This window comes from Triturus cristatus, chromosome 3_1, assembly GCF_964204655.1.
Source record: "Triturus cristatus chromosome 3_1, aTriCri1.1, whole genome shotgun sequence".
Taxonomy (NCBI): Eukaryota; Metazoa; Chordata; class Amphibia; order Caudata; family Salamandridae; genus Triturus; species Triturus cristatus.
In genome coordinates this window covers 184,706,629-184,731,151 of record NC_140583.1, presented here as the reverse complement: position 1 = coordinate 184,731,151, position 24,523 = coordinate 184,706,629, and positions in this window count along the sequence as shown.

The window sequence follows — 24,523 nt, the reverse complement described above, 5'->3', positions numbered from 1 at the left end:
TTAAACTGACAACATATCATACAGGTACGAACTTTTTGTTTAGCTGCTGTTCGCAAGTGTTTGTTGAACCAAATGTGTTGAATGCTGTCTAGCATAGCTTTTTCTCCTAGGTGCGCTGGACTATGTATTGTATTAATGATGACTTGGACCATGGAGTCGGGAAGAAACCATATAGATTTTTCCTTCGTCATCCATCCTTGATCCGTTTGGATCCCTCCTAATTCAGTCCATTTCTTTATTTCTTCTGGTGTAGCATGTGTCTGTATGTCAATTACATCAAGGGCGGGATCCTTAACTGTCATGCAATGTGTTAGTGTCGGAACTATTGTCTTTGTCATGTCAGTTGTGAGAGTCTGATTCTGAGCAATCTGTTTAGCTGTTCTGTCAGCTAGGTCATTACCCTGAGAAATGATATCGGTAACGTTTGTATGGGCTTTGCATTTCATAATCGATATTGCAGTAGGTAGATGAATCGCGTCTAATAGGGCTTGAATGAGGGGTCCGTGTTGGATGTGGGCACCGTGAGAAGTTAAATAACCTCTCTCTCGCCACAGTACGCCGAAGTCATGGACGACTCCGAATGCATAACGTGAATCTGTGTATATGTTGACTTTCTTATTTTTGGCTTGAATACAGGCTTGTGTCAGAGCGATGAGCTCTGCTGCTTGAGCTGACAAGGTATTGATACAATTTGTTTCAATAATTTCAGTATCTGTTGTGACTGCATAAGCGGCCACTAACTCTCCTGTACTTGTTCTCATACATGACCCATCTACATACAATGTCAAGTCTGGATCTGACAAAGGGATATCTGTCAAGTCTTGTCTGGGTTTCGTCGTGATAGTAATGACTTCGACACAATCATGTGCCAATGGATCTGTTCCGCCCACTGGTAACAGTGTGGCAGGGTTTAACGTATTACAACGTCTGATTTCTATGTGTGGCTGAAATAATGTCAGTTCGTAACCGGTGAGTCTCGCTATAGTCAAGTGTTGTGTTTGTGTGCGGTTCAAGAGAACCTCTACTGCGTGTGGTACTTGTACTGTTAATTGATGTCCTAACACTATGGCATCGCTTTGTCTGATTGCTAAAGCTGTTGCTGCCACCGATTTCAGGCACGCAGGAAGAGCCTGAGCTACTGGATCTAATGTACTAGAGAAATAAGCACAGGGTTTGTGTGATCCTGCTTGTTCCTGAGTGAGTACTGACAAGGCAGTACCTTCGCGTTCTGTAACAAAGAGTGTAAACTGTTTACTGTAACATGGTGTTGCTAAAACAGGTGCTTGGCATAAAGCTTTCTTTAAGCTTTCAAAGGCATGTGTATGTTCTTGAGTCCAAGGGAGGACAGTCGATGTGGCTGCCTCCTGTGTTGTTAACTGGATGAGTGGTTTTGCTAGAAATGCATATTGAGGGATCCACTGCCTACAGTATGAAGTGAGGCCTATAAAAGCCCGTACCTCTTTTTGTGTCTTGGGTGGTGGCATGTTAGCGATTAACTGGATGCGGTCGGATGTAAGCTGCCTTCCCTCCTTGGACAGCGAGTGCCCAAGGTAAACAACTCGCTGGACACAGAATTGCAGCTTAGAAGGGGACACCTTGTGCCCCTTGTCAGCCAAAAATTTTAAAACCGTCAGTGACGCTTTTTCACATTCATGTTCGCTTCGGGCGGTGATCAACAGATCATCGACATATTGAAGCAAGGCAGTGTTAACTGGCATGTGGATACTGTCAAGTTCTCGTTTTAGTGCTTGGCTATAGATGCTGGGGCTTTCTGTAAATCCTTGAGGTGCGCGTGTGAATTTAAAACTTCGTCCATTTAAACTGAATCCGAACAAATATTGACTTTCCGGATCTATTGGGACACTAAAGAAAGCATTCTTGAGATCAATTACAGTGAAGAACGTTGCTTCTGAGTCAATAGCTGTTAGTAATTACGAGATATCTGGGACCACAGGGTATTGTGGTACAATACATTTATTTAATTCGCGCAGATCAATAACTAATCAATATACTGGTGGTGCCTTTGGATCCGTTCTTTTAAGAATCGGAATTATCGGGGAGTTACATACATTGGAGTCGGTCTCGACAACCACTCCTTGTGCAATGAGCTCGTCAATGATTTGCAGCAAAGCCACAACAGCATCGGGTGGTAACTTGTATTGTCGTATTCGTGGCAGTATTACTCCTGTTTTTAGTGTGACACGATATGGTGTAATATTCATGCAACCAACATCAGTGGGGCCTTGTGCCCATAAATGTGTAGGTAAATTCTGCAGTCGGTGATCCATGTCTCTGGACACATAGTGACCTTTAAAGTCACGTAAAAATAGTCGTACTCCTTCCGGAGAACAACATATTATAGCTCCTAGAGCTTTCAATGTTTTTATACCTAACAAGTTTTCTGGACATGATTTAGTAAGCAATAAATCTGTAGTACGTGTCAATGGACCAATCGTAAGTGGAAGAGGTTGTGTTACGTCATTTATTATAGGTTTTCCTGAAAATCCAAGGGAAATATTCTGTGAGCCTGAGAGGGGTGCCCCTGGAACTTCACTGCGTCTTATAGTTGTTCTGCTTGCCCCTGTATCAAGTAAAAACTTTCTGTCTTCCCCTAATAGTTCACTATGTACATAAGGTCCCTCTTGGTCTACAGGAACCTCAATAAGGGGTAAGCCAACTTCCCTCTCTAGGCTGTCTCATGAGTATCGCTGATAATCGGGATAGTCTGCTTGTGCATACTGATACATCTGTTGTGTTGTTGCTTGTGTGGCAGCAATAGGCTGCGCTGGTGGTGGTGCTATGGTCTGTTGTGGAGCTCCCTGTTGCGGAGCTAGTTGTTGCGGAGCTAACCTAGGTTGTGCATGCTGAGGAATTTGTTGTTGATTCTGATCCTGTCTAGGTGGACGTGGTCTCTCCTGGGTTCTACCTGTAGCAATATTATGTTTCAGGACTGGACAATCGTGTATATAATGACCTTGTTGTTTACAATAGTTGCATGTCCCTTTCGTTGGACCTGCGGAATCACCCTTTTGATGACCATTAACTGGGACTGACTGAGCAACAAGCATTTTCATTTTTGTATCTTTCATACGTCTTTGTTCGTGTTCTTGTTCTTCTCTAATTCTATTGTGATGATATTGTAACATCTGTAACATCTGTGATGGGGTATTACCTTGCCAGGTACTTTCGAATTTCAATACCCTATTCTTAACTTGTAGCAGAGAATTTTCAACTAATTTTGTCACGAACAGATGTGGATATCACTCACTACTCGCTTTTATACCACTATTTATACCAAAACATTTTTCAAATCGGGAATAGAAATCACTAGTGTCTTCATCTGGTTTTTGTTTACAGGCTGATATTGCACCCCAGTCTTCCTTTTTCGTAGTTAATAAACGTGGCAGTACCTGCACTAGTAGTCCTGCTAGTGCTGTAGTCTTTTCCCCAAGTCCTGATCCTGCAGCTCGGGCCCTTTCTTCGTTTTCTAATGCTGTCCAATCTATCTTTTGGTCTCCCACCTCCCATTCCTTTTCTTTGAGTTTCTCATAAACACCGGCGGGTAATAGGACTTTTAATATTTTCATAATATCGGGGTAGGTATACTCTCCCATGAGTAACATGTCTTTTATTTCACGGTGAAAACCTGCTGGATCCTTGTCATGGCTGGGTACTACTTTCTTCATTTCTAATAATTCTAGTTTAGTTATAGGCGTGTACACAAACACGCGTGTAAAGTTATTACCGTCACCTCTGATTGGGTGTACTTCGCGTAACGGGTTCTGTCTATCTATGTGATACATTTTTCTTCCCATGATGGGAACTGGAACGTGTTCTGGGCATACGAAATTTAAATATTGGTTTCGGAATTCTAGAATTTCCCTAATCAAATCAGTACCTGACCCTCTCCATATGTTCGTGAGTAGTTCTGTCAATATGTCAGGCAAGGGTCCTGGATCGGAGTGTTGGCTTTTATATAATATAAGGAGGTGTTGAATCATGTATATACTAGCTAAACGCTGTTCGTATGGGTCAAGATTCAGAAACGTGTGTGCAAGTACATCATCATTGTAGTCGCTGGGACTGTCAGCCCATTGTACTGCTGACCTAGCTAATTCTTGTTCGTCCATGGAATCGAGCATATGGTACCCCCTTCGATCTCGGAGTAATTTATCAACGGCTTGGAATAGGTGTTCGGGGGATTTTGTATTTAACATAGGATTTGGAAAATGTCTATTATATTCTGGACGTATTGGACGTATCGGGTCGTTGAAGCCTCTAGTATTATTATGGGGTCTTCCTCTACCTACGTAAGCTATCGTTTCCACTTGTTCTGAATCTTGCTCCTCCTCTTCTTCTGATTCTACTCTGTCTGTTTCTCGTCTTTCTTTATGTATTCGTTCTATTTCTTTGCGGATCTTTCGACACATGGCGATTATACACGCCTGTCTATCATGTTTCTCTTCTGATATGTTCTGACCCCATTTGACAAGTCTTTGCATGGTATCGTGATCTGCCCCGGGCCTGTCTTGATTCCTAATTACACAATTTATGAAAAAACGTAGTAGTTGTCTTTGGACATCCACTTTCTGATATTCCATAGCTTCGTTAATACTTTCTGGACCTCGCCCTGTTTGGACAAAGCGATATATTTCGTCTAGGTGTTCACCCATTCCTGGTATCGTCATTAAATATAATGTAGCTCGTCTTATACGTAGTGATGATATGAGCAATTTATCCTGTCTACCTGGTACTGGGTCGTATCTACAATCCACAAGCTGTTCTTTAAACATGTCGGATGTCGCTAATTGGGGTGTACGTTGGAGTGCTAAATCTCTAAGGGTCTGTTTATTTCGCGGCGGGGTGGCAAACATATCTGTCGTACCTCCGGTAGCACCGTCTGAGGTGCCAGGCACGAAAGGATTCGTTGGGCGTAGGACAGAGATTGTGGATGCGGGAAAAAACGTAGAAACGGACGGACCTGTGGGAACTTGCGTAGGAGTTTGTAGTTGCGGGGATACAGACGGATGCTCTTGGTGTTGAACACCATCGGCAAGCGGTATGGGTGGCATAGCATTAGCATACTCGGGAGCTACGTCATCTAAATAGGAGGAAAGGAAAACGTCCTTTGCTGTTTTGGGATGTGTTTTGGGATGTGCTTTTATCGGGAGCAATGGAGGAGTTAAATCTTTTGGTATTTCCGGAATAGCCTTAGGTAACCCTTCGGCCAGAAGAGGGTATATACCATTCATAAGAGTGTTTCTTTGTCTATCTATTTGTTCTGAGTTTACTCGGGTACCTTCCTCAAGTAATAGATTTTCTCGGGTTTTATTTGAATTTTCTCTACCTTTCTCTTCCTGTCTGAGCGCTTTTTCTGTACGTCTATATGATTCTTTACGCCATAATTCAATGGCATCTTTCTGTGACTGTCTGGCTTTCTTTTTCCATAATTCTTCTTCTACTCTCATGATGCAATCTGCATCCCAGGTCCCTGCTGTGGGCCATCTCTGACTCTCTGGTAATTCTTTGGTGTAGTCCACCCATAAATCAAGAAATAATACGGCATCTAGACCATGCTTATGATACATAAAGTATCCTGGAGTGTCCCTTGGTGGAATGGGAACAGCTTCTTCGAGTACCCCTTTTCTGGTTTTGATCTGTCTTAGTTTCGAAAAGAGCGGCATTTTTAGATCTTATTATTAGAACACACTTAATACAATAAACACAATAATGAACAGTCATTCACACCACAATGTATAGAACGTATAAAAACATTTAACATTTAACAGTTTAACGAACAATGATAACTAATAGAAAACTAGTTACTGACATAATACTGACACTAGAGAATACTGAATTATATGCAAGACATACTAGATATACTGCTAAACAGTACAGATACACTGCTGAAACAGTGCAGACCGGATTTGTGTACCCAAACCCGTCTTGACCGGCACAGACTATGTGCACGTTAAATGCCTCCCCGATAATGGTACTCACCGGGTAGCTCGGAACGGAAGGCCTCGGAACGGAACTGAAACTGGACCGGACTGGACTCGACTCGACTGGACTCGGAACTTCGGAACCTGGTGGGCCTCTGTATACCTCGGATCTTGCTCTCTCAGCTAGGCTCTGGTCGGGATACTTCGCACTTCTCACCGCCTCGTCTGGGTGTTGATCGCAGCCTCAGTTTCCCCCGCTTGGCCGGAGGGAGATACAGGAAATCCTGCAGGTACGCGTTTTTGTCCGTTCAGCTGTGGCAGGAGACCGGGCCTGCAACGCACCTCCGGCGCGTGAGATGAGAAAGTGTCCCTGTTCGGGCGCCAATTTATGTGGTAAATATTTCGTTACCGGTACTATTTTGTTTTTGCGGTAAAGTCTATTAAGAATAACTCAGTAAATATAAGAGGCAGAATCCGTGGTATTAGAGGTTTTAAAAGGCTTTATTCCTATACAAAGGAATACAATTCGAATTGTGGGCCTTCTATTCCATCACCACGAAAGTTCAGGAAGGAAGGGGCATACATTATTGACAGATAAGCAGTTTTATAGAAAATACATTACAGTGAAACAGATGCAAGAGGCGTAACAGCTGATAATACAGATAAACTGTGCATACGTAACTAATAGAGGCGTATACATGGGTGTAACTAAAATACGTCATTAAACATGATGTCACAAATGGGTGGATCCATAAGAGAATCCTGCAGTGTCAGCAGAAATATTTGGCAGAGATGCGTGCGCAGCCGCATGACGTGTGATTGACGTGCAACTAGAGGGTGAAGGGGACTTGACATTTAGCTCTACATGTGGAGACAGAAGTCTGGGGTTCATGTCAACCTAATCCCAAATCATATCTAATATCCTATGTTTAAAGAACTGTGTTATCCAAAAGGAAAGGTCTCTAGGATAGAATCTATTCTATACTGACTGTTAGTGCGTGTACAAGCGTCTAAGTGTCTACATGAGATGCGAGGGGGTAGGAATATTCCATGGTAACGGGGCTATGAATTACTTGCATGAGGACAGCAAGGCCTGGCCCCTTGCACGGTAGCTGGAGGAATGTTTACCTAAACTACTAGACAGGAATGCATCGGATGAGGAGCGAAGCAGATAATCTTGAAGGTGAAATACAGTTTTTGGCAGGCAACAGGCTGGATCAGGCACCGTTAGCCGCGCAGGGAGTAGGACAAAGTTCATGGATACAGATGCAGGCTCAGACTGGAGCTTTCAGAGGCAGAAGGCAGGAAAAGGCTTGATGACAGAATTCAGGGCCTACTCGCCTGAATCTGTAAAATGTGGAAAGTGAACCACATAAAGTCGGTGGCCTTTCATACTTAGGAATGGAATATCTGACCCATTCATGGCGGATCTGAAAGAGGACATGTTGACGGTGGACGCACATATATTTGCGTCTTCGAAACTGGAGCAGGAGGGAACATACATGTACTTATAGCATGTACATGGAGCCGTTGGGGTCTACGATAGGGGACATAACTGATCACAAAATTCATATTTCCTCACTATGCTTAATAGCGTCTCTTTAACACCAAAGTTCGAGTTATAATCATTTTTATCTTCAGTGCAGACTGTTTATATAAAAATTAGCTAAGTGCATTGTGTTGCTGCCACTTAATCTTGTTTGCACAGAAAACGGAATCTCCAGAGAGAGGAAAACCTCCCTCTTCACCCTTTCTCACCTGCGTAATCAATGTTACCACGGAAGTCCAATGCTTGGTGCACAGGCAAGCAGGTCATGCCCCCTCATTAGTATCCACAAAAAAGAACTCCATTACCGGGGGCCTCCAACCCTGCAGGGCGGCTTCTGCCTTCAGGAATGGAGAATCCTGTTGAAAGATGCAAAGCGAAGAAAATTGCAGAAGCCCAACTCCGATTTAAAACCATGCTGTTGTTTTATTCATCATCAAAGTGGCAGCCAGTAGACTCATTCAATCCTGACGCGTTTCGGCGATCGTGCCTTATTCACAGGTGAGTTTAAACTGATGAAAAATGTCACTGCTTAAATCCATGTGGTCATGTGTCCTGAGGTTATCTCCTACAGGCCCCAGAATGCACCTATGTTGTTAATTCATGTTCGTTCAGTGGTGCGCTTTTCAATCTATGCTTAATAGCGTCTCTTTAACACCAAAGTTCGAGTTATAATCATTTTTATCTTCAGTGCAGACTGTTCATATAAAAATTAGCTAAGTGCATTGTGTTGCTGCCACTTAATCTTGTTTGCACAGAAAACGGAATCTCCAGAGAGAGGAAAACCTCCCTCTTCACCCTTTCTCACCTGCGTAATCAATGTTACCACGGAAGTCCAATGCTTGGTGCACAGGCAAGCAGGTCATGCCCCCTCATTAGTATCCACAAAAAAGAACTCCATTACCGGGGGCCTCCAACCCTGCAGGGCGGCTTCTGCCTTCAGGAATGGAGAATCCTGTTGAAAGATGCAAAGCGAAGAAAATTGCAGAAGCCCAACTCCGATTTAAAACCATGCTGTTGTTTTATTCATCATCAAAGTGGCAGCCAGTAGACTCATTCAATCCTGACGCGTTTCGGCGATCGTGCCTTGTTCACAGGTGAGTTCAAACTGATGAAAAATGTCACTGCTTAAATCCATGTGGTCACGTGTCCTGAGGTTATCTCCTACAGGCCCCAGAATGCACCTATGTTGTTAATTCATGTTCGTTCAGTGGTGCGCTTTTCAATCTATGCTTAATAGCGTCTCTTTAACACCAAAGTTCGAGTTATAATCATTTTTATCTTCAGTGCAGACTGTTCATATAAAAATTAGCTAAGTGCATTGTGTTGCTGCCACTTAATCTTGTTTGCACAGAAAACGGAATCTCCAGAGAGAGGAAAACCTCCCTCTTCACCCTTTCTCACCTGCGTAATCAATGTTACCACGGAAGTCCAATGCTTGGTGCACAGGCAAGCAGGTCATGCCCCCTCATTAGTATCCACAAAAAAGAACTCCATTACCGGGGGCCTCCAACCCTGCAGGGCGGCTTCTGCCTTCAGGGATGGAGAATCCTGTTGAAAGATGCAAAGCGAAGAAAATTGCAAAAGCCCAACTCCGATTTAAAACCATGCTGTTGTTTTATTCATCATCAAAGTGGCAGCCAGTAGACTCATTCAATCCTGACGCGTTTCGGCGATCGTGCCTTGTTCACAGGTGAGTTCAAACTGATGAAAAATGTCATTGCCTAAATCCATGTGGTCACGTGTCCTGAGGTTATCTCCTACAGGCCCCAGAATGCACCTATGTTGTTAATTCATGTTCGTTCAGTGGTGCGCTTTTCAATCTATGCTTAATAGCGTCTCTTTAACACCAAAGTTCGAGTTATAATCATTTTTATCTTCAGTGCAGACTGTTCATATAAAAATTAGCTAAGTGCATTGTGTTGCTGCCACTTAATCTTGTTTGCACAGAAAACGGAATCTCCAGAGAGAGGAAAACCTCCCTCTTCACCCTTTCTCACCTGCGTAATCAATGTTACCACGGAAGTCCAATGCTTGGTGCACAGGCAAGCAGGTCATGCCCCCTCTATAGTATCCACAAAAAAGAACTCCATTACCGGGGGCCTCCAACCCTGCAGGGCGGATTCTGCCTTCAGGAATGGAGAATCCTGTTGAAAGATGCAAAGCGAAGAAAATTGCAGAAGCCCAACTCCGATTTAAAACCATGCTGTTGTTTTATTCATCATCAAAGTGGCAGCCAGTAGACTCATTCAATCCTGACGCGTTTCGGCGATCGTGCCTTGTTCACAGGTGAGTTCAAACTGATGAAAAATGTCACTGCTTAAATCCATGTGGTCACGTGTCCTGAGGTTATCTCCTACAGGCCCCAGAATGCACCTATGTTGTTAATTCATGTTCGTTCAGTGGTGCGCTTTTCAATCTATGCTTAATAGCGTCTCTTTAACACCAAAGTTCGAGTTATAATCATTTTTATCTTCAGTGCAGACTGTTCATATAAAAATTAGATAAGTGCATTGTGTTGCTGCCACTTAATCTTGTTTGCACAGAAAACGGAATCTCCAGAGAGAGGAAAACCTCCCTCTTCACCCTTTCTCACCTGCGTAATCAATGTTACCACGGAAGTGCAATGCTTGGTGCACAGGCAAGCAGGTCATGCCCCCTCATTAGTATCCACAAAAAAGAACTCCATTACCGGGGGCCTCCAACCCTGCAGGGCGGCTTCTGCCTTCAGGAATGGAGAATCCTGTTGAAAGATGCAAAGCAAAGAAAATTGCAGAAGCCCAACTCCGATTTAAAACCATGCTGTTGTTTTATTCATCATCAAAGTGGCAGCCAGTAGACTCATTCAATCCTGACGCGTTTCGGCGATCGTGCCTTGTTCACAGGTGAGTTCAAACTGATGAAAAATGTCACTGCTTAAATCCATGTGGTCACGTGTCCTGAGGTTATCTCCTACAGGCCCCAGAATGCACCTATGTTGTTAATTCATGTTCGTTCAGTGGTGCGCTTTTCAATCTATGCTTAATAGCGTCTCTTTAACACCAAAGTTCGAGTTATAATCATTTTTATCTTCAGTGCAGACTGTTCATATAAAAATTAGCTAAGTGCATTGTGTTGCTGCCACTTAATCTTGTTTGCACAGAAAACGGAATCTCCAGAGAGAGGAAAACCTCCCTCTTCACCCTTTCTCACCTGCGTAATCAATGTTACCACGGAAGTCCAATGCTTGGTGCACAGGCAAGCAGGTCATGCCCCCTCATTAGTATCCACAAAAAAGAACTCCAACCCTGCAGGGCGGCTTCTGCCTTCAGGAATGGAGAATCCTGTTGAAAGATGCAAAGCGAAGAAAATTGCAGAAGCCCAACTCCGATTTAAAACCATGCTGTTGTTTTATTCATCATCAAAGTGGCAGCCAGTAGACTCATTCAATCCTGACGCGTTTCGGCGATCGTGGCTTGTTCACCTCAGGACACGTGACCACATGGATTTAAGCAGTGACATTTTTCATCAGTTTGAACTCACCTGTGAACAAGGCACGATCGCCGAAACGCGTCAGGATTGAATGAGTCTACTGGCTGCCACTTTGATGATGAATAAAACAACAGCATGGTTTTAAATCGGAGTTGGGCTTCTGCAATTTTCTTCGCTTTGCATCTTTCAACAGGATTCTCCATTCCTGAAGGCAGAAGCCGCCCTGCAGGGTTGGAGGCCCCCGGTAATGGAGTTCTTTTTTGTGGATACTAATGAGGGGGCATGACCTGCTTGCCTGTGCACCAAGCATTGGACTTCCGTGGTAACATTGATTACGCAGGTGAGAAAGGGTGAAGAGGGAGGTTTTCCTCTGTCTGGAGATTCCGTTTTCTGTGCAAACAAGATTAAGTGGCAGCAACACAATGCACTTAGCTAATTTTTATATGAACAGTCTGCACTGAAGATAAAAATGATTATAATTCGAACTTTGGTGTTAAAGAGACGCTATTAAGCATAGATTGAAAAGCGCACCACTGAACGAACATGAATTAACAACATAGGTGCATTCTGGGGCCTGTAGGAGATAACCTCAGGACACGTGACCACATGGATTTAAGCAGTGACATTTTTCATCAGTTTGAACTCACCTGTGAACAAGGCACGATCGCCGAAACGCGTCAGGATTGAATGAGTCTACTGGCTGCCACTTTGATGATGAATAAAACAACAGCATGGTTTTAAATCGGAGTTGGGCTTCTGCAATTTTCTTCGCTTTGCATCTTTCAACAGGATTCTCCATTCCTGAAGGCAGAAGCCGCCCTGCAGGGTTGGAGGCCCCCGGTAATGGAGTTCTTTTTTGTGGATACTAATGAGGGGGCATGACCTGCTTGCCTGTGCACCAAGCATTGGACTTCCGTGGTAACATTGATTACGCAGGTGAGAAAGGGTGAAGAGGGAGGTTTTCCTCTCTCTGGAGATTCCGTTTTCTGTGCAAACAAGATTAAGTGGCAGCAACACAATGCACTTAGCTAATTTTTATATGAACAGTCTGCACTGAAGATAAAAATGATTATAACTCGAACTTTGGTGTTAAAGAGACGCTATTAAGCATAGATTGAAAAGCGCACCACTGAACGAACATGAATTAACAACATAGGTGCATTCTGGGGCCTGTAGGAGATAACCTCAGGACACGTGACCACATGGATTTAAGCAGTGACATTTTTCATCAGTTTGAACTCACCTGTGAACAAGGCACGATCGCCGAAACGCGTCAGGATTGAATGAGTCTACTGGCTGCCACTTTGATGATGAATAAAACAACAGCATGGTTTTAAATCGGAGTTGGGCTTCTGCAATTTTCTTCGCTTTGCATCTTTCAACAGGATTCTCCATTCCTGAAGGCAGAAGCCGCCCTGCAGGGTTGGAGGCCCCCGGTAATGGAGTTCTTTTTTGTGGATACTAATGAGGGGGCATGACCTGCTTGCCTGTGCACCAAGCATTGGACTTCCGTGGTACATTGATTACGCAGGTGAGAAAGGGTGAAGAGGGAGGTTTTCCTCTCTCTGGAGATTCCGTTTTCTGTGCAAACAAGATTAAGTGGCAGCAACACAATGCACTTAGCTAATTTTTATATGAACAGTCTGCACTGAAGATAAAAATGATTATAACTCGAACTTTGGTGTTAAAGAGACGCTATTAAGCATAGATTGAAAAGCGCACCACTGAACGAACATGAATTAACAACATAGGTGCATTCTGGGGCCTGTAGGAGATAACCTCAGGACACGTGACCACATGGATTTAAGCAGTGACATTTTTCATCAGTTTGAACTCACCTGTGAACAAGGCACGATCGCCGAAACGCGTCAGGATTGAATGAGTCTACTGGCTGCCACTTTGATGATGAATAAAACAACAGCATGGTTTTAAATCGGAGTTGGGCTTCTGCAATTTTCTTCGCTTTGCATCTTTCAACAGGATTCTCCATTCCTGAAGGCAGAAGCCGCCCTGCAGGGTTGGAGGCCCCCGGTAATGGAGTTCTTTTTTGTGGATACTAATGAGGGGGCATGACCTGCTTGCCTGTGCACCAAGCATTGGACTTCCGTGGTAACATTGATTACGCAGGTGAGAAAGGGTGAAGAGGGAGGTTTTCCTCTCTCTGGAGATATTGTTTTCTGTGCAAACAAGATTAAGTGGCAGCAACACAATGCACTTAGCTAATTTTTATATGAACAGTCTGCACTGAAGATAAAAATGATTATAACTCGAACTTTGGTGTTAAAGAGACGCTATTAAGCATAGATTGAAAAGCGCACCACTGAACGAACATGAATTAACAAGATAGGTGCATTCTGGGGCCTGTAGGAGATAACCTCAGGACACGTGACCACATGGATTTAAGCAGTGACATTTTTCATCAGTTTGAACTCACCTGTGAACAAGGCACGATCGCCGAAACGCGTCAGGATTGAATGAGTCTACTGGCTGCCACTTTGATGATGAATAAAACAACAGCATGGTTTTAAATCGGAGTTGGGCTTCTGCAATTTTCTTCGCTTTGCATCTTTCAACAGGATTCTCCATTCCTGAAGGCAGAAGCCGCCCTGCAGGGTTGGAGGCCCCCGGTAATGGAGTTCTTTTTTGTGGATATATATATATATATATATATATATATATATATATATATATATATATTCACTGAAAAAACCATAGGTTTCACACATGTTATAGTTAGCGGAAATTTTACTGATAAAAAACCAATGAAATTCCCCCGTTATAGTTAGTGCAGGAAACTATAACTCACGCGACCGCAATCCTCTGCTGATGCTAATACTGTATTTAGACACTTATTTGCCCATGTCTTCTTCCATAAATTTTTAGCTATACATATATTACAAATATTTTTTTTTCATAAAGACACATATGTCATCAGCATAAGATTGCGGTCGCGTGAGTTATAGTTTCCTGCACTAACTATAACGGGGGAATTTCATTGGTTTTTTATCAGTAAAATTTCCGCTAACTATAACATGTGTGAAACCTATGGTTTTTTCAGTGAATTTGCAAGGTTTTTTAAATGCTAATTCCTAACTATAACGTGTGTGAAACCTATGGTTTTTTCAGTGAATTTGAACGGTTTTTTAAATGCTAAGTTACTTTACGCCATTCGTGGTGTGCGCGCCCACTTAACGCAGTTCGTTCCGTGCGCGCACGGTGGGCACGCGGTGCGCTACGCGCACCGCGTGCCCACGTTACGCTAGATGGGCCATGTACGCACAATGCGCTTCGCGCACCGTGCGCACATGGAGGACATATTATGCGCTTCCTTGTGATAGGTAATCTGTTGAAATTTTTTTGGGAAATGCTGTGCTCTTATATGCCATGCACAAATGGTGGCCTTCGGCCACCATTTGCACACGGGGTGGAGAGAGTGGGGTTTTTTTTTTTAATAATTTTTTACCGTACACGTACGGTAAGCGTACGGTAAGCGTAATCGGCGAAATTTTCGAAAAATAAAAAATTACCGTTTTTTGCCTTGGGGGATCTTTGAAGACTCAACTAACATGGTTATGTGCATGGGCGCTGTCTAAACAGCCCCTTTATATGTTTTTGGCATTTGTTTATCAGCTCCCCCCTCAGAGTGCGAGAGAGAAAATGGCGGCCGCCGCTTCCTGGTTTCGACCGATTCGAATGTTTACTAAGATCTAAGGGCCAATCAGAATCGCGCTCGCGCACGCCACCGTACGCGTACGGTAAGCGTACCGTAAGCGCACCGTAAGCTGGCTCAGATATATATATTGATTTAAAGGCTATTTTCTCAGAATCTACTGAACAGATTTACACCAAACCTACAAAAGGCACTTCCTTGACCTGAGGACTACCTCTCTGCCAAATTTCAAGTAATTCTGTTCAGCCGTTCGGGCTGTAGCTGTGTCTAAAGGTCCTATGGAAAAATGCATGGGAAAAACGCGTTTTGGGACCCCCCTTTTATCTCAGCCCCCGCTTGACGAATCCCCCCAAGACTTTCAGGGTAGGAGCGGAGCGTAGCGCCCCACCTATTTTAAGAAATTCGCGAGGATTCGTCAACCGGCGCCAAAGTTATTCAAAATAGAATGTTGCGGATTTCCTATGGAAACGTGGTCCTAACTATAACTACCTACTGGCGACCGCCAGTAGGTAATATATATATATATATATATATATATATATATATATATATATATATATATACATATATATTATTCTTATTTTACTGGTATATGTGTATATATATATATATAGATGTATTTATAATTTTTAATATGTTTCTATCATTTTATAATTTATTATAATAATTATTTATTAATATTATTAAGTACATTTATATATTATATTTTATATATATATGTTTAAATATTTTTTACATTATATTTATTATTTCTAATTTGAAACATTTTATAATAATTCTAAATATCTTTTTTTTAATTATATGTATTATTTTCTTTATTTTATATAATTCTTTAAACATTTAAAAAAACAATATTTTTAACACCGATATTTTTGACAACAATATTTTTTATCTCGATATTTTGGTACTTACCATGATGTAGATAGCATGTCAATATTCTTGACATCGATATTTAGGTCCCGATATTTTGGGACCTCGATATTGTGGTTGTCGATATTCTGTCAGTGATTCTCTCTCGTGGTTTGGACCTGGGGATTACCCAGAGCACCCCCATGTCCACCCTCCCACCTGGGATGACCAAGCCCCCACTAACTGGCTTGTCTACACAACTTGAAACGGTCTGATTGGAGATGTTGGGGGAAGAAGCACCCAGCAGAATAAAATGGACAGGTACACTATTGCCATACCGAAACCTGGGTTGGCCTCGGGTGTGGAAGGAGATGGTGGTCCCAGCCCTAAAAACCCAGGCTGCAGGCATGGAACCTTCCCTAGGGGACATCTTAGCTACAATACAAAGTGTTAAGGGAATGCTGGAACCTGAAATAGATCTCCTCCGGGCATATTTCGGGAAACTTAATGGCAGTGTAGTGTAAACTGAACACTCCTTGGGCACACTACGGAATGACACTAAGAGGTCCATTAGGATGGCGGGCGGAAAACATCCCGACCGCCATGGAAGTGGAAAACAACCGCCCGCCGGCACCGTGGGAAAACCAGTGTCCAAATTAGGGTTAACCGCCAAAATAATCCGACCGCGGGGGAACGAGGCCAAGAAAAACCACCCGTAGCGGGCAGAGATGGCTAAAATCCATCCGCGGCTGTCGGAATCGTGGCAGAAAAACACCAACCCGCCACAAGTATAGCAGAGACACCGCACCGGAAATTAGGATGTCCCCGACGGTCCTGCGGTACGTACCGCTGTCTCCGACCGCCGCGATCGCACAAAGGGATGAATGGAAGAACCAGCGGAAGAACTGAAGCGAAGCCACCGCGGCAGACGAACCGTAAAAAATATGGCGGACAAAGCCAAAACCCCACAAGAAGGCCAAAAAATGCACACAGAGAACTAGCCATGCACCCCAAATACACAAAACACACCCCAATGACACAACCACATGGCAAAACGAAAAATTCAAATCCCAGGACAACACACCTGTCAGCAACACCCCAATTGGAAACACCCACATAGCTGAGTATAAAACCAGCCCCTTCCCTGACCACAATCCCTTGCAAAACTCCAGGAGAGAAGAGACACATCCCACAGCTGACAGGAGAGGCAAAAGACACAACATCACTAGCCACACCACACACAGCACCACCAACACCTCCACACCAGCACAACTAACCCCCCTGCACAACATACACCATACACAGCACAGCCACAACCACAACTCACATTCCTGCACCCGCAATCACTTTGCACACCACACACCATGGCCACACAGAAAATGCCCAAAGCAGTAGGGACCACCCCAAGATCAAACAAGCATTTGCAATGCAATAGGTCTCGCATTTACGCAAGTTTGAGCTATTGATATTGCAAATAACAATGCTTTTTATTTTTGTTTTCGTTTTTTAAAACATAAATAAAAGGCATTGTCATTTACAATGCCAATAGCTTAAACTCGCGTAAATGCGAGACCTATTGCAGTGCAAATGCTTTTTTTTTAACCACTTGACCCTGTTTATTCATTAAACAACCTCGGCCCCCACCATTGACCTTGCCCTTTGACTCTGGGCTCGCATTCCCTATTTAGCGATTTAAATTAAGTGACCAGTAGTAATTTGCATTATGGGACTTTTAGTGTCACTTTTAATATGATAAAAGGTCTCAAAGTCTCAGCATCGAAAGTATTGTTTGCTAAAAACCCAGGGCTGGCTGAAGATGCAACTTGTGACACGGAGCCACACAGCAGCTATGTTTATAAGACTCCAACACCTCAGGTTTGTTTGTCAGAACATGATCATACCCACTCCATTAGATGTGCATCTTGTTTTACGGCATTGACAAGTTGTTATGCCGAGCGGATTCAGCACTCCCACAAGGCAAGTAAGGCAGTAGCCTCAGGGCGCCATCTAGTGGTAACACTAAATGATTGCATAAGCACTTGTATGGGGAGCGCTCCAACACACACATTTTATTTCGCCTAGAGGACTAAAAATTGTTGCAGCTTTGATATGCTATTGGTTCTATAAATCTATACAAAAGTGGATAAAAGTCATCTCAGAAAAGAGGGTTTAGGTGCTGATGGAACTGGAAGAACGAGGTTTTGATATTTTTAGCCACATAATTTATACAAAAGTAGATAACAGTAATCTCAGAAAAGAGGGTTTAGGTGCTGATGGAACTGGCAAAACAAGGTTTTGATATTTTTAGCCACATAATTTCAATTACTTTCACAGAGAGTGAGCAAAGGACTTCGCACCAAGGAGGCCACTGAGCAACCTCTATTGAGGCGAAGAGGTGGCTGAAGGCCGTCCGTGAACACGCCGCAAGTGTTCAATGGGGGAGTGGGTGGTGGTGGTCGGGTGGGGGGGAGGGATAGGCCTGCTGGGGCCGCCGACCCACGACAGGCCTGCTATAGAGTGTCAACCCACGGAGAGGTGAGTCACCTTTGAAGCCAGGACTTGCCCCGCTGCGGTAAAGCACCGAACAATTTCCCATGTCAGGTGAAGCGGAGCTCGTTTGCATGATCTCTCGTCCACCCTGAATTCGGAGTGTCCCTCCCGCGACAGACAGCGGCTGTACAGCAGTTTTTAATTAAACGGAAACAAATGAATGCTTTCAAGTAAAACACTGCTGGGTGCCCCTAGGGCCAGAGATGATTTTGTTTTTAGCATGGGCCGGGTACATTTTCCAAACATTGGTTGGGCAGTGTCGCCCACCTCAATAGTGCTGCAAGAGTATATTTTAAATCACCACGGATTTAACGCCATAACAGTCAGTGAAACCGCTTGATCAGGAATGAAAGAATCAACCTTAATTGTACTCGCGTGCATATCAAGGTTGCTGCCTTCTCTGCAGATCTCGTCCACTCAGGCCTTTGGTGAGCAGGGAGTAAAGAAATTGAAAGCAGTGAGAAATGCAAAGCGGCGCGCCGTGTTCGCACAGCATACACATGCATATCTTCTCCCTGGGCGCATGCACATGCCCTATCCTGGCAGGCACGCCGGACAAAGACAGGGAGGGAACCAAACATGCTTCCCTCCCAAAGAAAGCACAAATTTGGCGGGTGCGCCAATAAGAAGCGTGGGTGGAGCTTCCACCCTCCATTCGCCAGCCAAACTGACGACAATAGGATCTCGCGAGGAGCGCATGCGCTGCATCGCTAGGCGAGACCTAAAAAGGAATTCGGAGTAAAACAAAAGAATGATTTGATGAGCAGATGGTTGTGAAAAAACACAAAAGAAGAGGTTGGGGACTGGGTGAAGATAAAAAACCCAACGAGAGGTGGTTTGATGGATACTGTCAGTCAACTGATAAAGGTTATCAAGCTATTTAAAATAATGCCAGGAAAACAGAAGATCGTCGCATTTGGAACTTGAATAGGACTTCTCTTTGGAAAAGAGGCTTACGTGAGGAACTTATAAACAACAGTCATAATTCAAAGTAGGTCACAGAACAACTGGTTGACAATTACAAAATGGAAACCATCAAAAGGAAAAGCTTACTTGTGAGTAAGGGACCAGCCCGCTTTGATGACTTTGTGTAGGTTTTATTTTCTCGAAATGTTAACTTGTGTATATTTTTTCTTTTAGTAATGTGTATATTGTTTAGATTTAACATTAACATGTGTTGCATTGTACCATTTTGTGAGCACAATATGTTGAATTGTAGCCTGTTCGATTATTATTATGAGGGAGGTGTTGGAATATATAACATGGAATGATAAAGATCTGAAAACTCCAGAATAAGAATATATTTATTCAACAGTAGGGGAGTTGTAGCTGAGAAGCTGGCGTGGTCAGACCTCTGGTGGATGGGGGTCTCTATATAAGAATAGCAACTCATTATAAAGAATATATCTAATCAACTATATGCGTGAATCTTATGCACCACTATTTCCACCATGCACCCTGTCCCACACCTGAACAGGATAGAGCCCTCCCCCACCCCACCCAGAAGCAGTTGGAAGCCATTGCAGTACACCAAACAAACTTACAGGTAGGTAGCCATCTTCACAATGAGGGTGTTTGTGGCTGGGAGGCCTGCACCACTACTCCCAACATTGCATACCTACCCCATTGCCAAGCACAGTGTGCACACAGGTAAGCTAAGGAAACTGTCACAGCCACCAAAGTGTGACACATCAATGCACAAGTAGAAGAAAGTCAGGGCACAATCATGCACAGCACCTAGTTACATGTGTATCGCCATGGGACAAGTGCAACAAGGACCATTCGAAAAATATGAAAGCACGTGTGGTGGCACAAATCAAGATATGCACATGACAGGACAAAGGGATGCAGTAGATGACAATGGCCAGTCCATGGCCAGATGTGACGTCTGCTAGGTCAGACAAATAAACAATGAGTTCTCAATTACACATGTTGTGCCAGTCCCTAGATGGCAACAAGTCCCTGTAAACCTCAATTGTGCAGGGGTCGCATGGTATGCCTTGACACCTCACACCATAGACAAGTAATGCCTGTACCACTGCATTATGTCAGGAAGCACAGTACTGCACATAGTCCACAATGTGATATGTCAATTGTGCAGTGTACAAAAAGTGAATGAACACAAAGCTTGCCGGGTGCACTGCAATGACCACTTCACATCTGACCCACAGGTGACCAAGAACTCGCTGCAGAGGACAACACCAGCAACCTGCAGAGCTAGTCTCCACCCCCGGTACAAGGACTCTCGGATGTTGACTCCCAGGATTCCATGGACGATAAGCTCGAGGCTGGCCTATCTGGTGTGCCAGGGAGCAACAGGTCCCAGAACCCCATCGTCCCCCCACCACATCTGCGCCAACAACTCCACAGCAGGCCTCTGCTGTCACAGCCTGTGCGGCCACTGCCACTGCCGCCACCACCACCACCACCAGTGCCGCCTGCAACACCCTCCCTGTCCCAGAGGATGACCAGCACACACCACTGACGGAGGAGGGCAGGGAGAGGATGCGGGTGTCAACAGTGGTGAGGCAACAGGTCCGTGGCAGCAGGGCAGGTGGGAGGGGCAGGATCACCCAGGGACACCAGGAGGCTGGGACCCACTCCCTGGAACACATCACCAAAGTCCTGGGTGCATACAAAGAGGCCCAGGGACGAACAGGTCGGTCGGACGAACTGTTGCACGAGCTCATCCTGCTGATGAGGTCCATAGACACCCGCGTGGGACAAATCGTGGACCTATTGGGCCAGCAAGTGGCAGTACTGAGGGACAGGCATGCGCCAAAGACTACACCTCCACCTCCCTCTAATGGGCCGCACAATGACAGTTCACCATCTTCCCCTGAGCCCACAGAGAGGGGTGAGTCCTCAGACCCCACTGGCCCGGCAGCAGGGCCCCCCCCCTGCCAAACGACGAAGGGGCCATCCTAAGAGGACCCTGGGAGTATTTGGAGGCCAAGCACCTGCCAGACGCCAGCCATGATGGCAACCCTCTCCACCACTGCATTGACTTTTTGGACTGTTCTTTCCCTCACTGCCTTTTGAATGGCATCTGTCTGTTGGACTGGGTCACCACAGCAATGTGGTGACTACTCGACTATCTCATCTACCACAACTGTCAACTCACAGCTCCACCCCCAAATGAAATGTACACTCCCCTCGCATCTCACCATTGTAAATAAAATATCCTCACACACATGTTGTCGTGTCTGCTCCGTCTTTATTGTAAGATGTACAGTCTTCAACATGATCACAATGTACCAGGAGCATGGGCTGTATGTAGGCAAGGAAAAGTCGAAGGCACCTAGGTAAACACAACAGAACAACTGTCACTGGTCTGGGTGTGGCATCACAGACATCACACAACCCCTACCATCAGGATAACCCAACATGCACATGTCACAATTGCCACCAAGTGTCAACATACACGTCCTGTTGATGTTCCCAAATGACATGTCCCAGAAACATTTCCAACCACCACTGAGTCTACAACTGGCTGATGCTACAATTCTCACATGCCCCTTCACGACAACAGCAATATCATCAGACAATGGGTATGTTGCACATTGACACCCACCGTCAAGTGAAGTAGTGGGTGATGAGCTGTTCACGCAGGTCAACACCTTCCTCCTCTCCACTGTCCTCTTCACTGGACATGGCCTGGTTTGCAGGCTGGGGCCTTGGGTCCTCACCATCATCCAGGAGCAGGGGAATCTCCTTGCAAATGGCTAGGTTGTGGAGCATGCAGCATGCCACAACAATCTGACACACCTTCCTGGGTGAGTAAGCCAGTGTGCCTCCAATCTTGTCCAGGCAGTGGAAATGTGACTTGAGCAGACCAAAAGTACGCTCCACCACACGACGTGTCCTCCCATGGGCTTCATTGTAGCGGACTTCAGCCGGGAAACTGGGATTCTGCAGTGGGCTCAGCAACCAGGGACGGTTGGGGTATGCAGAGTCACCTAGGTATGACAAACACAAATAGACATTGCAACGTCCCTGAGGCTCAGGGCAGTAGGTCACACACTCAGCACTCCACACAACTAGGCATACACACCCACAATCCATGCACGTTCGGGAAGAAGATTAGCCATCAGCTGGGGCACTATGCTGTTCCACAGGATGTAGGATTCGTGGGCCGAGCCTGGGAATTCGGCACACACGTGCGAGATGGTCATATCTGCCAAGCACACCACCTGCACATTGATGGAGTGGTAATGCTTGCGATTGCAGTAAATGTGCTCACTTGCCTGTGGTGGCACAAGACCAAAATGGGTGCAATCAATGGCCCCAACAACATTGGGGATGTGGCCAAGGGGATAGAAGTCTCCCTTCACAGCTGGCAATTCAGCACCCCTGGGGAAATGGATGTATCCGTCCTTGTATAGCATCATGGCGGACACTACATTACGCAGCACCATGCTGAACATCGGTTGTGACATCCCACCAGCGCTGGCCACAGTCTCCTGGAACGATCCAGTGGCAATAAAATTCAGGGCTGCCATCACCTTATAAGTAGGGGTGAAAGCTGTTGGATATGGCCTGCGGGCTGCAGGTGGGGCTCCAACAGATCACAAAGGGTTTTCAGGGTGGCATTTCCATATGATCGTAACATCCTCCATGTCCTCCAGCACTGTCAAGTGACGAGTCCAATTTGAGCTCCTATTTGAGATGATAGTGGACACATGTCAATGCAATACATCATGAGATGTGCACAGCATATCACGTTCTGGATGACACAACGACAACAATGACTGACATCTATAGTGACTAACAGACCAGCTTACATGGACTTACACCTCCAACTACACAAAGGGCACACGTGTCAACGTACACAAGACAAGTACCTTAAACACCACCTTGGTCAATGTGAATGCACATAGGGATATGGCCACAGTTCACATGGGCACGCCTGGGAGTATAGCATCCAGCATATGTGTAACTAATCAAAACCACTGTCTCATACCTAGCTGCTGTACCTGTCACACCTTAATGCGTCATTACAATCTGGCACACATTCACCACACAATGACCACAGTCGGCGCTGGAATGACGAATGTGTTCATGAGCAGACATGAGAGGCAATGCTAAATAGATCATCATTCATTGAGACGAGCATCGCTGTGATTGTCACTGGACCTCAACACATTGACATGTGTACATATTGTACAGTCCAGAACAACACTGTCCTGCCTACACCAACATCAAATCCATAAGTGGCATGCGAGTGGGTACAGGCAAATCTATGTTACACACACACAAACATGGCATGTGTAGCCATCAGTGGAGTAAATTGAGCATTGGCATTGTGTGCACAATGATGTGCCATTGAACATGTTGGCACTGTGCACTGTTGATGTTTGACAGATGGCCATCGCCATTGTATAGCACCCAAATCGCGGTAGCTACCGCCTGGCCCAGGCAGTGTGTCTCCAGCACACCCATTCACACAAGTGTGGTAGTGAGAGGCATGGAGACATGTGGAAATGGCAGTTGGCATGCTTCACCGCCTGAATGACGGAGCCTTGTGTCAATGTATGGTACACAAATTGTGGTAGCTACCGCCTGACCCCGGCGGTGTCAGCAGCACACCCATTCACACCTGTGCGGTAGTGAGAGGCATGGAGACGTGGAAATGGTGGTTGGCATGTTCCGCTACCTGAATGGCGGAGCCTCATGTCAATGTATGGCACCCAAATTGCGGTAGCTACCGCCTGGCCCCGGCGGTGTGTCACCAGCACACCCATTCACACAAGTGCGGTAGTGAGAGTCATGGAGACATGTGGAAATGGCGGTTGGCATGCTCCGCCACTGAAATCGCGGTAGCGCCCCCGGGCCCCTGCGTTGTGTCACCGCCATGGAGCATGCCCTTACAGCCAATTGGAGCCGTGATTGCGGTGGTATGATGCAATTTTGAAGATCGCGGTAGGCATGCTCCGCCACCACCGGGGAGGCGGTCATTGGATGCATTTGAAAGATGCACCATCGCGGTAGCGCGCCCTGGGCCCCTGCGTTGTGTCACCGCCATGGAGGCAGTCCTGGACCACCAATTGCTGCAGCTTGGCACCTTTGAAACGACCCCAGGAGGTTATATATGTGTGGGAGTGAGCCTCACATTTCCACTGCTCCAAGAGTCTGCTGCCTGAGATCCCTCACCTGCTGCTGCCTCCAGGGACTGCTGCCTGAGACCCCTCACCTGCTGCTGCCTCCAGGGACTACTGCCTGAGACCCCTCACCTGCTGCTGCCTCCAGGGACTGTTGCCTGAGAACCCTCATCACCCAATTACGCCGCTGTTGTCTCACGTCCACAGTGATGGCAAGGACAGAGAAGATCCGTGCCAGTCCCTTCACGAGCGAAGAGCTGGAGGTCCTGGTGGACGAGGTGCTTACACAGTACCCAAGGCTATGTGGTGCCCCAAATGTCATGGTAAGTCTTCAACAGTGGTGGGGTAGGGCAGGGGGGCCACACATGTAGTTGGCCTGATGCAGTTGGTGCCT